The following is a 14,567-nucleotide window of genomic DNA, read 5'->3' as shown; positions in this document are numbered from 1 at the left end:
GACCCTCATGTTCAAATAGACATCTTTTTAGGATTGCTAGAAATTTTCCAATCCTAGAATGACTTACATTATTTTGATAAATTTCATTATTAGGAATGAATGGTTGTTCAAATTAATGGATTATGATACGTGGTATTAATACAATAATTTGTTTGCTAAATTGATGAATATTTAAGACAAATATTTGGTGAGTTCCGAAATTGGCGTATATCTCTATTACTAATTTTTGAATCTTGTTTATGTGAATAACTCATCGATTTAGAAATTTCGTGGTCGTGGTGTGACTATTAGGAAATATAGAAATTGTGCGCATTTCAGAATGTTCTATCCATACTTATGATTTTTTTTTGTTTTGAGAAGTCCATGTTTATATTTTTCTAAAAACAGAAATTTCATGTCCAACACTACTTCATTTTTGAAAAATTCATATTCATAAATATCTATTTTGAAAAATTCGTGATTAGAAGTTTCTATCTTAGAAAATTTACAATTGAGGCTTTCTAATGTGGAAATTACATAATTTTCTATTTTAGAAAAATTCAACTTCATAAATGTCTACTTTAGAAACTTTGTGTTTCGTAATTGTCCAATTCAAGAATTTTGCTTTTCTACTTAGAAATTTCGTGTTGATTTATGATTTGCTAGTTTGGAAACGGCATGTTCTTTTGAAATTTTCTATCTTGAAAAATTCATGTTCGTAAATTGCTAGTTTGAGATTTGTTGCATATTTGTAATTTTCTATTTTGGAAAGTTTATTTGTATAAATTTCTAATTTGAAAATTTATCATATATTCATAAATTTTCAATTTGGGTAATTTCATACTCCCAATTTAGAAACTCCACAAATTGTCAATTTAGAAATTTTGCATTCATAACTTTCCAATTTGGGAAATTCTTATTTCTTTGATTTGGAAATAATTGTGTATGCGGGTTTAATTAATATATATTACCATGCAAACTTTGGAATATAGGATGAAATTAAGGCTTTTTTTAAAAATTTCATTTTTGTGCGAAATTCAATGAATTATGTAAATATTTGAGAGAATTTTAGTCGTATGATTCGTCTAGCACATCCGATATAAATTGATGATTATGGGACTCTAGCTTGACTTTAGTTTTTGTCCGTTGACTATAGGATAGTTTTAGATCGTAGTAGAGACCAATCATCTTGATTGGGTGGGTTCGATGCTTAACCCCTTCTGAAACCAATAATCTAACCCCTTACACATTTCTCTTACTCGTGGATTAATCCGATTCATTTTGGAGTTATCTATGGTTCCTAGACCTAAACTAGGTGGCGACTCCCTATTCCTTAAAAATCCCCAATTTATCAATTGGACCCTTCTTCGCTATCTAATGAAAAAGGGTTTAGGTGATTTCAATTGGTCTTGTAATTTCTATAAAAAATATATATATTATACTATTCTAGTATTTTTTCCTCTTTAATAGTTGTGTTGCATTGGAGTTAAATTGAATCATATATCCGTTCATGTCTTTAAATTCTCTGTTTGGGGGGAGAGACAATTAGAGAACAATGAGAGATAATAAACTCTATAAGAGAAAAGCAAATTACAAAATTTATTTTTTAAAAAAAGAGTACGAAGAACATAAATAAAGAATTTTCTTTGAAAAAGAAACCCTAGAAGAGAATGACAAAACTTGAGCATCTATCAAATCATTTTCTACTGATGTTGGGTAACAAGGACCTAGCTACCATGTCATTGGTGGATATCTGGAGAAAGGAGTTGTACTAGGCCTCCACCAGGCGGGCTAAGATAGGGAAAGGAGAGAGATCAAGAGGAAACTTTTGAAAATAAGGAGTGGTTCCAAGGGGACTAAGAAGAAAAGAAAAATGAGATTGATAGCATATATCGTGACTCCAATAACTAATATGTACTCCAATCATCTTGAGATCATGAATTGATATTGGACAACCAATCAAGAAGTGAAATTTTTTCTCACAATTTTGAATTGTCTCATTCTTGATAAGAAAAGATGTTCAATTAAGTAGCTTTATTTGGTATTCATTAACGAAAACTGACAGTATTTCCCATATTTTAATTTCATTAGTTCATTCAACATAGGAAAAAAATGGTGTAGCATTAGAAATTTTCTAAAATTCAGGTGCTTTATTATTTAACAAACATCCACTAGGCTTCTACCTTGTAAAAATAGACTAGTTAGTAACATGCCTCATATAATCTTAATTCGACACCAATAAAAAAAAATCTTGAATTGACTAATTGAATTTCTATTCAGGATTTTCAAAGCAATGCAAAACCCGAAAGTGTTGTCGCTGAGCATGTGTAAAGGGCCTCTACATGCCAGAACTTGAATTTCATAAACAAATTGGGCAGTTCAAATTGCAGAAAACCTAGCATGAGACCACCCTATTGGCACCCCTTGGCCTCTTTCTGTTTGAACAATACCGTAGGCCTAGCCAACTAGAGAACCTCACCCACAGGTAAAGCTTAAACTGAACTAAGAACGCCTCTTATGTCAGTTCAGCAATTTATCAAAAATTCTTATCGATTGGTAAATGTTGAAGAGGAAATATTCTTTCTATAATGTAATGTACTCTCACAACAAGAACAAAAGAAAGAAGAAAAACTAAAAATAAAAAAAATTGAGGGGTGTGTGTGTGTTTGTGTGTGTGTGTGTGTGTGAGAGAGAGAGAGAGAGAGCATCCAATGGTGAATGGGAATTTTAAGACCCTCACACACCTCGTGCTATGTGACACAATAATCCAAAACTAGGTCTTCTATTTCATCTTGGTATCTACCACAAACATTCTAACACATTCAAAATGAAATAATGTTCAAAGTCACTAACCAGCAATAATTGAAATAAATCTCTTCAATTTTAATATTTTTATTTACATATTTTCAGAGATGATCTTGTTAATAAATTTTCTTATTTCATGATTATCTCTTGATTTCGATTAATTGCAATAACTCTTACCAACCAAAGGTATTGATTTTGATGTCGGAATTTGACTCCTACTCTTCTTGCAAAGATCTCGATTTTGATATCAGAATTTGACTCCTACACTTTTCAAGGCAGGGTCAAAGAAAAGTTCAAGTAAAATTTGCTCTGAAAATAGAAAGCAGAATATGATCTGGGTCACTTGTATCTGTAAATGTCTTTTACAGGCAGGAGATCTAGTTTACAGAGAAAGCACAAGGAACTCTTTGAGCTTCGGAAAGTGAAGAAAGTTATGCCTTAACATAGAAATGGTAGAAATATTCAAGAACAATATAATCATATTCACAGCCTCATCCCATACATAGGGATAAATCTATTCATTTCCATGAACCCAATAGGATTTTTATAGAGAAATTACATCAACCAAGATATAGAAAGCAAATCAAATAAGAATGATCTTAGTTACCCCATCATTGACTGATAGATCAATTGCCCTCCTTATTAGAAAATACATTCCAGACAGTGCACCACAAGTTTCCTTTCGTGACAAGGTGTACCATATATAGTGCATCTTATGCACATTATTACAACGAATTAAATCTCTAATATCCCTCCTCAATACTCATATATTCACTAATTGGATTGTGGGGCCGGTATCCATTATCAGCAGGTTATTTTTACATAACATTATCCATCCAAACTTTGGACAAAGGTGGAGGTTGTGTCAAGTGGCAACCAGTGTAAAACTTTTTCCATCTCCAAAGAGAAGCTCTAGAAGTAAATCTTTCTTCCATGTAAAAAGGCAGAGAGAGCGAGAGAGAGGGAGAGTATTTCCATGACCATTCTTGATTGGAAGTTTTCTTGGGTGGCTCATTATCTTGGCGTAGGTCTCTAAAACTGTATAGTCCTCTCCTAATTATGTAGGGTTGAACACCCATTTCCTTCTTACCAAGGTGATCATACACTTTTATTGTTCTTTTGATATGATATTTTGGCATTCTTCCTGCCTAGATTTCAATTGACATGATGATCCGTGAAGGCTTTTACTCCTTTTGCCGATGTGGTTTCTAAACTTATGTTGTACATAGCAAGCGATGGGAGGGTGGTAAAGACTCCCTCAATCCAATTTGGCGAACCTTCAATTCTCTTCCAGAAGGAGGATGATCAGGCCAGTTTGAGGAGGTTTTGATTTTCTCTTGTGGCCAAATTCTACTGACAAAGGAGAACTAAACTTTAGAACTGATATCAAATTCATTATAATGTTTTCTCCTTTCTTTCGATTAGTAAGCCTATTTTGAATGAGTTCAATAACTTGATGAAGCACACAATTAGGATCTGGTTGGAGCGGCTTGATGTCTCTTGCTATGTATGTTGTGCAAGTTTTGAAATGGAATCCTCTTTTCAAGCCTTCTAACAAAAGACTTCAGTTATTCCAGGATGGACCACCTTCCCTAACCTTCCATACTTTTGTTTTGAAAATACATAAATATGCGTTATTTGGCTACAGTGGTAGGGGACGTCCTGGCTAATGATCAAGCAACAGAAGAAGGGCAGTCAATTGAATGCTGCTCGAGCATGTGTCCTTATTCACCCCAAAAAAAGTAGAAGAAAAAGAATACAAATAAAAAGGACATTGGTTATTGAGGGTGCAGGATTTCAGCAATCAATTGATTACGTGCCATTGGCAGTCTTTATTATTGATCAATGCCGTAAAGCAAGGTCCCAAAGATGAGGTTATCAACACAATATGAAAACACAGCCAGGCGAAGGGATGAACCAGCTTGTCTAGAAGGAGAAGGTCTAGAGAGGAAGAAGGAAAAGGCAATAAAAATTAATGAAGCTCAATTTAAAATTCTGATGGAACTACTTGTCTCAAAATCTGGAAAGTTGAAACAAAACAAAACAAAAAATGATTGGGGAGTTGTCCAAGCTATGAATGGTAGAAGTGCTGCTATTCCTGATGAATTTTTGGGATCATTCTATCAGAAAGCTTGGAGAATCATCAACTAGGATTTGATGATGGCAATTCGAAGATATTTGGGAATGTATCAACCCTGAAACGGTAAATTCTACCTCGATTGCACTTATTTTCGAAGGTTGAGGTACCTACTTCCTTCTCTTTTGCCTGATCAGCCTAGGCAGTTTTTTATACAAGATAGTCTCAAATTTTAGCTAATATGATTTGTGAGTTTCTACAGAGTATTATTACGAAGGAGAAGGGTGTCTTTTTTAAAGCATGCAATATCAACGATAACATGTTGCTAGCCCGTGAGAACACCAGAGAATTAAAAAGAAAGACTATTAGAGACAATGGACCCTAATAGGGTTTACATAGAAAATCCAGAGTAATCAAAAGTAGAAACAAGCATTAGATAAGGAATCCTAATCAAATCTAATCTTCTCAAAACCTATCCTAATGTTCTTAAATATGATAAAGTGTCCCACAATAAACCTTACTACAATTCAACACATTTTAATACTTCAGTAGAGTCTAGGAGAGTAATATTAAGCATAAGCTCGGCATTCCAAAGCATATGATTGGTTAGAATATAATTTCTTTTAAATGGCTCCAAGAAGGTTAGATTTTTTGGAGGTTTGGCTCCGACTAGTAGAAGTTCATCTATAATCTTTCGCATGTTTTTTAGTATTAGCAAAAATGTTGGCACATGAATTTTTCCAACCTACGTGGAATCTCAATTAGAGGGATCCCATATTGCCCTCTTTTTATTCATAGTCGATAAAAGCACTTGGTTGAGGTATCAATTGATGGGTGGAAGAAAAAAAATGAGTCATGTGGGGATTTTTACCAGTGCCTTCTCAATTGCCATTGGTAGAAACCTCTGTAGCATTTCCAAAGCCTCTTAGATAATCAATGTCAAGAAAAGAAAATTCTTTATTGCAGGAAAACAAGAAGTAGAAATAAGGTAGATCTAGGCAATTCGAGAAGTTTTAGGCACTTAGGCTTCTCTGTAGGTAAATTTCCTACTAACTATCTAGGGGGTTCCTTCCACAAATGGAGGATTGGAAGTCAAAACTCCTTCAGAAAAGAGGGGGGGGGGGGGGGGGGGGGGAGGGATGCAAATCAAGAACTAGTAACGAGTTCCAACGAACATTTTGTAATTATTTAGGTTTTCACTTATTTTGGTCTAGATATATTTTTTTTATCGCTTAAGATTATTTTAGATTAGTTGCTTTTTTGTTTTGAATTGTCTTAGGGTTATTTTAGATATTTAATTTGAGTTAAGGTACTATTAATGTCATTTTTTAGGTCTTATTTTGAGGGATCAAAACATGTCATATAGAGTCAACAGATAACGGTTGTATATATAAGAGGTCATCATTATCAACAACCAATTTTTTAAGAAAGAAAGATGGGAACTAGCCAATGTGTGTGAATAGCCACGCAATTAACAAAATAACGGTCAAATACCATTTTCTTATTCCAAGGTTGGATGATCTCTTAAACCAACTCAGTGGTGCTACTGTCTTCAGCAAGCTTGAATTGAAAAATGGTTGCTATCAAATTTGGATCAGGTTAGGGGGTGGAAGACAACTTTTAAAATTAGGGAGGGCTTATATGAATGGTTGGTTATCCCTTTTGGCCGTTTTAACGCTTCTAGTACCTTCACGAGGGACATGAATTGGGTTTTTCTTCTTTTATTGGCCATTTTGTAGTCATATATTTTGAAGATATTCTGATTCAAAACACAAAAATTACTCCTACAACGCCTATAGGAAGTTCTCTTAGTTTTATGCCAGGAAAAGCTTTTTGTGGCCTTAAAGAAGCGTTCTTTTATGATGGACAATGGCTTGTTCTTGGGGTATGTAGTTTCTCAAGATGGGATCTCAATGGATGAGCCCAAGGTTGATGCTATCAAGGAGTGGCCTCAACCGACTAATCTACATGTGGTGCAGACTTTTCATGGTTTGACTTCATTCTACCGTTGGTTCGCTCCTAATCATTGACTTTATGAAGGCTAGAAGCTTTCTGTGGACTGAGGAAACAACCAACTCTTTTGGCTTGATCAAACAAAAGCTTTTATCAACACTTATTCTGGCAAAGCCAGATTCTAGTCAACTTTTTGAGCTTCATTGTAATACTTCTAAGATAGGATTCAGGACTGTTTTGAGCTAAGGGGTGAGGCCGGTTGGATTTTTCAATGAGAAGATTAATGAGGCAAAATTGAATTACATCACGTATGACACAGATATCTATATAGTGGTTTAGGCCTTGAAGCATTGCCATCATTACCTAATTCAGAATGAGTTTGTTTTATACATTACTCGTGAAGCTTTAAAGCATACCAACCATTAGGACAAACTCTCTTACCATCATTGTGTTGCTATCGATAAACACTACATCTTAGACAATTATCTAAAGATCATCAACTCCAAAATGAAGTCGCAAAATTCAATTGTTTAATCAGGTCAAACCGAACATTTTCTATAAAACTTTCAATTTTAGGAAAATTGTGTTTTCTTTTTTATTTTTCTTGTGAGTTCTTTTTTTCCATTTTTATTATGTTATTATAAGTAATTTAAGCATATTAAAAGTGGTTAAATCGAATTGGAGTTTTTATTATTTTTGGAAAATTTTCTATTTTAGGTAGATTTGGTACTTTGGGTTTATAAATTGACGAATGTAATAGTTTAGAAAGCACGTTTGATTAATAAATCTATGTTTTTAGAAACTTTTCTCTTTCTTTTTCAATTGCTAGGTATTCTTTTTTAATAAACAGACTTTTGATGCCCAATTGTTTGGTATTCTTTTGAGAATCAAAGAACCATTAATGGATAATCGGAGGTGTATGATTTTGGTGGAACATAAAACATTCGAGTTTAAGGAAGTCTAGATCCAAAAAACTAGAGGTATAAAGGTGAAGGAAAAGGGCATAAGGTTCAAGGCAGTCCTACATTGAAGAAGGTGGAAGCATCTTGGGTTTTGAATAGTGTAAATCTTGCAAGAGGTTCTTCAAAAAAATTTAGGGCTAAGTATTCCAAGGACAGTAGAGTCTTCATTATCCAAGTAGAATAGCGACGACAGATTCTTGAAGCTTCAGCAATTTTCAAAAAGATTTGGTTCACGAGGTATTAGATTTCCGGAAGGTTTAGGAGAAAAGGTCTAGGGAGAAATATGCCTTGCTCTCAAGATGTTAAAACTAGATGAGAAAATGAAGAAACTTGTAGAGAAGGATGTGAAGATGAAGACACTTGTGGAGAAGGATGGATTGGTCAATTCTAGGATTGAAGCTGTCCGAAAACCTCGAGGCACAGCTACTAGTGGTCTGGGGTTGGAGGTGAGTTCTAGTCTTGGGGACAGTCAAGATTTTAACAAAGGAAAAGGCTTCGGTAATTGGAAATGAGCGTTTATCTATAGTGCGAGCTCGATGGAAGCAGATTGGGAAGGATTCTTAGTGGATATTAAATAGAATGTAGGTCGATCGTTACCGATTAAATTATTAGCTTGGGAGGCTACCACTCAAATCTTAATGTTAGGAAGCAGATCAAATTTTGTTAAGATAAACACTAGGAGATTGAACTGGTGGGAAACTCATTTTTCAATTTACACCCATGGTTCACGGACTGTAGTAATTTAAAACCAGTTTGGAAAGAAAAAGGTTCTTGGGTTCAAATCAACGGCCTGCCTTTCCATTTATGGGGTAACTTTGCATTTAGAAGAATAAGAGCTCGGTTGGGAAGTCTCATGGAGGTGGATGAGAGCATTGTTCATCGCTCCAGGTTAAATAGTGTGAGATTGAAAGTTTGCAACTCTCCATGGAGGATGCCGCGTGGCCTCTACCTCTGAGTTGACGGATTCAGATACAGGCTAGGGCTGGAGGTGGTGAGTGGTCATGGCGAGGGGCTGGATCTCTCTGTCTATTTGGGTAATAAAGAGAAAAATGTCAATACCTTAGTCGAGTGAGGTATTTAGGTGCACGAGGGGTGGTTGCAGGAGGAGGAGAGGGTAGCCGGCGTTACCTAGCATTAGAGTACTGGTCAGGAAGTTATCAAACCCAGCAAGGAGTTGCATATGTAACAAGTCTTCTATTTAGAATTTCAAACATCACATTGGCATCGGCACACGTGGCAAGAGTATTAATGGATTAATGACACGCTGATGGGATAAGAAGCAATTTTGTACAATCAAGTTGTTGGCTAAAGCAGCAAAAAATCTGGATTATATGAGGTGGCGGCAGACTAGTGGGGTGGTGGAGTGCAGTGAGCCCAAAAGTATTGGAGCCGGGATTACGATTTTAGGGATTAGTGGTAGTAGAGATGGGTTTAGTATCAAAGCCCATTACGGTTTCAGGGATCAGTGGTAGTGGAGATGGTTTTGTGGTTACGGGTGAGTGGAATGTGGATGGGGAATTTAGGGTCTGGTCGCAAGCTAGCAGCTGGGATCAGGGTGTAAGGACAGAGGGTTTGTTCTGTTTCTTAGTGTTATTGAACATTGAAGGGTCGTGTGTCCGAGAAATTCACTCTCAGTGCCAGTTATGGGTGGTAACAGGGGGACAGAGAGGTTTTGCAATCTATTGTTGAGTAAGAGGGATCAAAGTAGGGCTGCTTAGCCAACTATAACACGAGGAAATCAGCTAAAAGATGGGAGGAAGAGGTCCATTATGAACCCGAGAAGGAAAGGGATGAGTCGAAGGCTATGCAGAGATTAGGGAAGCCTTCTGCAGAATTCATTGAGTCTGGCTCGTTAGAAAAACTGGGAAAGGAGGGTATGGATTAGCAAAAAAAACTTGGTGAATCTCACAAACTAGCTTTTGGCCAATATGCTGGAATCGGGTCTGAAAGTGAGCATGTCAGTCAGAAATGAAGGTAATGTGACAAAATTATTGATCAATGTGGCCATGAAGACTAATAAGGGAGTGGCTTTCCATATTTAAAAGGTGGTGGGGCAGTAGCCTCTATCAGAGGTGGCTCTTTTGATAAGAGAGCTGTGGAGATGTCGTCGAAGGATCGATTTCAATTTGAATTTTCAAGGTTAAAGGTTACGAGACTTTTGTCACCCTATGACAATATGGTAAAGGAGAGAAACAAAAGACTGAAAAAGGAAATCATTCAACTCAAGAGATCTGTGGAGGAATTTTCATTCACAGCCACAAAAGAGAAGAAAGTCAAAAGGCACTTTGATAAGGTCCTAATAATCTCATTTTGGGACTGTAATTTCACCGAGATTACCATCGTATAAATACTAGTTCCCTTAAAATAATAATAAATTTTATTAAATCCCAAATTAATGTGGCTAACAATAGTTTGTTACTAATTTCAGGTGAAAAGGGCACATTCGGAAACCAACAAAAGAAATAACAATTACTGTTACAACATGCGAGCAAAAAGGAAGCATCCGACAAAATCTTGAGGATTTTGGACGTCACATCACCGCGCTGCAGCTAACCAAGATCGCGCCGCTGTCATTTCAAGGAATTTGTCTTCGAGATTTTTACAGAAGCTTCGGTGATTGTAACTGATTGGGTCATTTGAATCGAATTATCCGTCAAACCACCCCGATTACCCGAATACGAACATTATAAATTGGGAGGTTGATTTTAGAGAAAGGGGCTCTTCTCTCCTTCTCTTCTTCCATAATTTTTGGTTTTCCTTGCTTTTAATTCTCTGTAATTTTTCCTTTGGGTAAGCTTTTGAGTGTAGTGAGAACATCAAGAGTAAACCATTGGCTCTATTGTAACTCTTTTGAGAGATCATCAAAGAAGGATTAAAGTGCATCTTCTTCTTTACCTATCTTCTCCTTTATTTTGTTATTTTTCTGAAATTACAATGCTTGCAATGATTGGCTAAATTCTCATTAGAGAAGTTAAGGAAGCCATAGCAAATTAATCCCTCTAGTGTAGATTTAAATTCTTGTTTTGCTTACATGTTTTAATTCTGAAAATTCTCTTATGATTAAGGTAATCCAGCTTATAATTTTGATCCAACTTAGATAGTCATTACTTAGATAAGTTCAAGAATGGCTATGCTCTATGAAAAATCAGAAGATAAGTTGGGCAATCTCAATCATACTAGTGTTTTCATGAATATCTTTTGATTACTCTTAAGGATTTAATTGTTCCTCCATCCGATCCATGAGCAATGACTTGCTCCATGGATTGAGTTATATTCAGAATTTATCGACATTATGGATTCATTGCAAAAGCCTACTTGACTTCTCTAATCTCTCTCTCTTAGATTTTCAATCTTTCTTTTCTGTTTTTAATTTCAATTGCAAATAATTTTCATTTCATTTGTGCAACAAATCAATTTTGTTTTTAAATCAATCTGTTTCAAAACTTTGTTTTGGTTTCTAATCGAATGAATCTTTGAATCTTCATTGTCCCTGTGGAACGAATTCGACTTACCAAAGTCCATATCTTAAATCTTTATCTCTGCATTTCCACAAGAAGTTTTACAACCGATCAAAATGGCGCCGCTGCCGGGGACAGCGAGTTGATTCATTTTTCAATTCGGAAAGTATCCGAAATAGTTTCCGAAACATAATCGAATGTGTTTTGCTTAAAACAGAAGCCAAACGAACAGAAAAAAAATTTGAAAAAATTTTCATTACAATCCTCAGGATATCAGAAACCATTTTCAATTTGAAAAATCGATTTTCATCAAAATTTTACCCCGCCGCGGTTGCCCCTAGGTGCTCCGCGGTGACGTGGTAATATTTTCTGCTGATTTTTGTTGAGCAAGTTTCTGACATCATGGACATTGTAATGGACATACTGGTTTTTTCTATAGCATTCTGATTGGAATAATTTTTGTTAATCACGTGACGGACTCGACGGAAGTTAACGGAAATTGACGGAAGGCAACACATGGAATTTTTATCCACTGAATTGATTCTATCACCAAGAAGATCAGTAAATTAAATTTTTCTCTACATTTTTATTTTTTATTATTTTTTTTCTTAGAAAACAACTTGTATTAGGAACTAGAACTTGTATTAAATTTTAATAGTATCCGAGAGGGCTCGGATTGTAATAGAATTAGGGACGGACGATAGTGGGACGAAACTATCTCAGCCCCTCGGGTTCGTACACCAAATTTGGTGTTGGTGGCCCGAGTCGACTCAACTCGATCATCCCCCGTCTAGAACGGGAGGTAAATTTCGAAACACTCACGCATCACTCGCTAGTAAGTTTCTATATTACTTTTGAGTGACTAATCTGTACACATTGGATTGCACATAGTAATAAGGGAACCCTTACGAGGATGGCACCATAAGATAAGAATCGGAGTTCATTACCGATATCTTGCCCTTCTAGGAAAATCAAATTCACAGCAAATTAATTAATTAAAATTTGATTAGACTGGACTCTAGGTTCCATCAAGCTCATTAAGCAAAGTTAATCAAAAGTTGCACCAATTGCACTTTTTGATCGTGAACAGTGCCTAAGCGCAATCTTGCCCTGTAGTTCTACGTGAATTCAGGGGATAGACACACGTCTATTCAAGACGAGAGGTGATCTAAGAGTGCCCTTGCTCAGCATTGTACGCCACCTCTCCTCTAGAGATTAAACTGGTTGTTCCGATTTCAGAGATTTGGGTTGGAGGCTTTGATTATTCCTTTAAATCAGTTAGGAGCTGTCTAGTAATAGGCACCCAGTTTTCTCGTGTGAATTTCTCTCTCCTATTTTGTGCAATTTGGTAGTGTATGTTAGGTAGGAGATCGCAGAAAAATCCAATTATTTTTTATCCGGAGATCACAAGGTCTCATCCACTACCTAAGGTTAGACGAAAAAGCAACACCGTTCTCACTCCACCAGTCCCAGAAATGGATCCACATCCACTTCCACCCCATCACATCCATGAGGATCAACGAACGCTCAATGAGTTGTTCGCACCTATTACTGCCAACCCTCCATCATGTATAATTTTACCTGCCGCTAATGTAGCACAATTTGAAATTCGAGCAGCCACCATCAATATGCTGATCAAATTCCACGATTTCGAAAGCGAACAACCGTACAATCACCTCAATAAATTCTTGACCTTATGTCAGACATTCAAAAATGGTCATCTCGACGATGAGAATGTCAAGCTTAGGTTATTTCCACTCTCTCTCGAAGACCATGCTGCGGCTTAGTTAAACTCCTTGTCCTCCAACTCTATCACTACGTGGGATGAGTTGTCGAGAAAATTCATGGCCAAATTATTCCCTATGGCAAAGACGGAACAATTCAAAAATACCATTCAGAACTTCAAGGGAAGACCGGATGAAGAATTCTCCCAAACTTGGGAAAGGTTCAATGACCTTCTTGTTAAGTGTCCGCACCATGGGATAGATAAAGTCCAATTAGTTAATTTCTTTTACCGAGGTCTCCCAACAGCCAGCGTATTCTTCTCGAGTCTATGCATCAGGGTAAATTCATGAATCAAACTCCTAATCAAGCTTATGAATTCTTAGTCGAATTGGCTGAGAATGCTCGAAATTGGAGCACAAACATAGAAGATTTCAATAGAGGAGATTTAGGAGTCAAGAAGCCGGGCATGTATGAGGTTAAGTCTGATCCTGAACTCAAGAATGTCATGAATAGCCTTGTGAGTAGCTTACAAAGTCTCAACAAAACGTTCGACGCTTTCAGTGTCAAAACCAACTTTCAAGAAGCCACTCCAATCCTTCAAGTCGCCACAGAGACATTTTCATCATGTCAGTTGTGTGAGAATTTTAATCATTCTACGGAGAATTGTCCCACCTTGACTCTCTCGCAATCAGAGCAAGTCAATGTTGTTGGAAATTACAGCACGTATAGGAAACCCACTCCTAACTCCTATAGCCAGACGTACCATCCCGATAATAGGTTTCACCCCAATTTTTCATATCGACAAAGTGAACCTATCCAATCAGGAAGTCCTCCAGGATTTTAGAAAATTTTCAATCGTCAAACTCATGCCAGTACGAACCTATCTTTGATTCCACAGTCATCCTATTCTTCACCTCAAAATTCTGATCAACGGGCGATCATTGTCGACCCTATGACAAATTACTCTCCTCCTGTTGCTCAACCAAACTCAGCATTAGAATCAATGATGGCTGAGATATTAAAGCAACAACAGCAACTCATAGAGCAACAAATCAATTCTGTTTTTAAATCAATCTGTTTCAAAACTTTATTTTAGTTTCTAATTGAATGAATCTTTGAATCCTCATTGTCCCTATGGAACGAATTCGACTTACCCAAAGTTCATTTCTTAATCTTAATCTCTGCATTTATTTAGCAAGTTTTATAATCGATCACACTTAGTTGGTGTTAATGTCGCTTAAAATTTTCTCTTGGAATGTGAGATGGTTGAATGCGACCACGAAAAAAGCAACAGTTAAAGCATTCTTATGTCAACAGAAGCCCTATATGGTGGTTTTGCAAGAATCAAAGCTGGATAAGGTCAATAAAAATGGTGATTAAGGAGATTTAGGGCATCTAATCTATAGGGTGGTGCGAGTTTCCTTCTTAGGGGGCGTCGGGTGGAATTATTCTTCTGTGGAACAGGAAGTTGATAGTAGTGGAAGATAATCTCATAGGGGCCTTCTCAGTTTCAATTTTATGTAGGAGAATTGAAGATGACTTTACTTGAATTTTTTCAGGGGTGTATCGTCCGACAATAGAAAGGAAGCTGAGCTAGTTTTGAAAAAA

At 36.4% G+C, this 14,567-nt stretch overlaps 1 protein-coding gene across 12 annotated transcripts in view; it reads right to left on the bottom strand.

Annotated features, from left to right (window-relative positions):
* The window catches only part of LOC147392713 (uncharacterized), a 78,279-nt gene that overhangs the window by 44,909 nt on the left and 18,803 nt on the right, over positions 1-14,567 (bottom strand). For 4 of the 12 annotated variants that reach the window (XR_015182426.1, XM_086457085.1, XM_086457078.1 and 1 more), the window contains one exon: positions 2,962-3,045. The exons of 6 other annotated variants lie outside the window; for them this stretch is intronic. The gene's annotated coding sequence lies outside the window, so the exon portion shown is untranslated. Of the gene's footprint in view, positions 1-2,961; positions 3,051-14,567 lie in introns of all 12 variants that reach the window. 2 more of the 12 variants (XM_086457086.1, XM_086457083.1) reach the window with 1 other exon arrangement.

This window comes from Akebia trifoliata, chromosome 10 (genome assembly GCF_017979445.1).
Source record: "Akebia trifoliata isolate Shusen 1 chromosome 10, ASM1797944v1, whole genome shotgun sequence".
Classification (NCBI taxonomy): Eukaryota; Viridiplantae; Streptophyta; class Magnoliopsida; order Ranunculales; family Lardizabalaceae; genus Akebia; species Akebia trifoliata.
The sequence above is the reverse complement of the archived record's forward strand: the minus strand, read 5'-3'. Positions and strand labels throughout refer to the sequence as shown.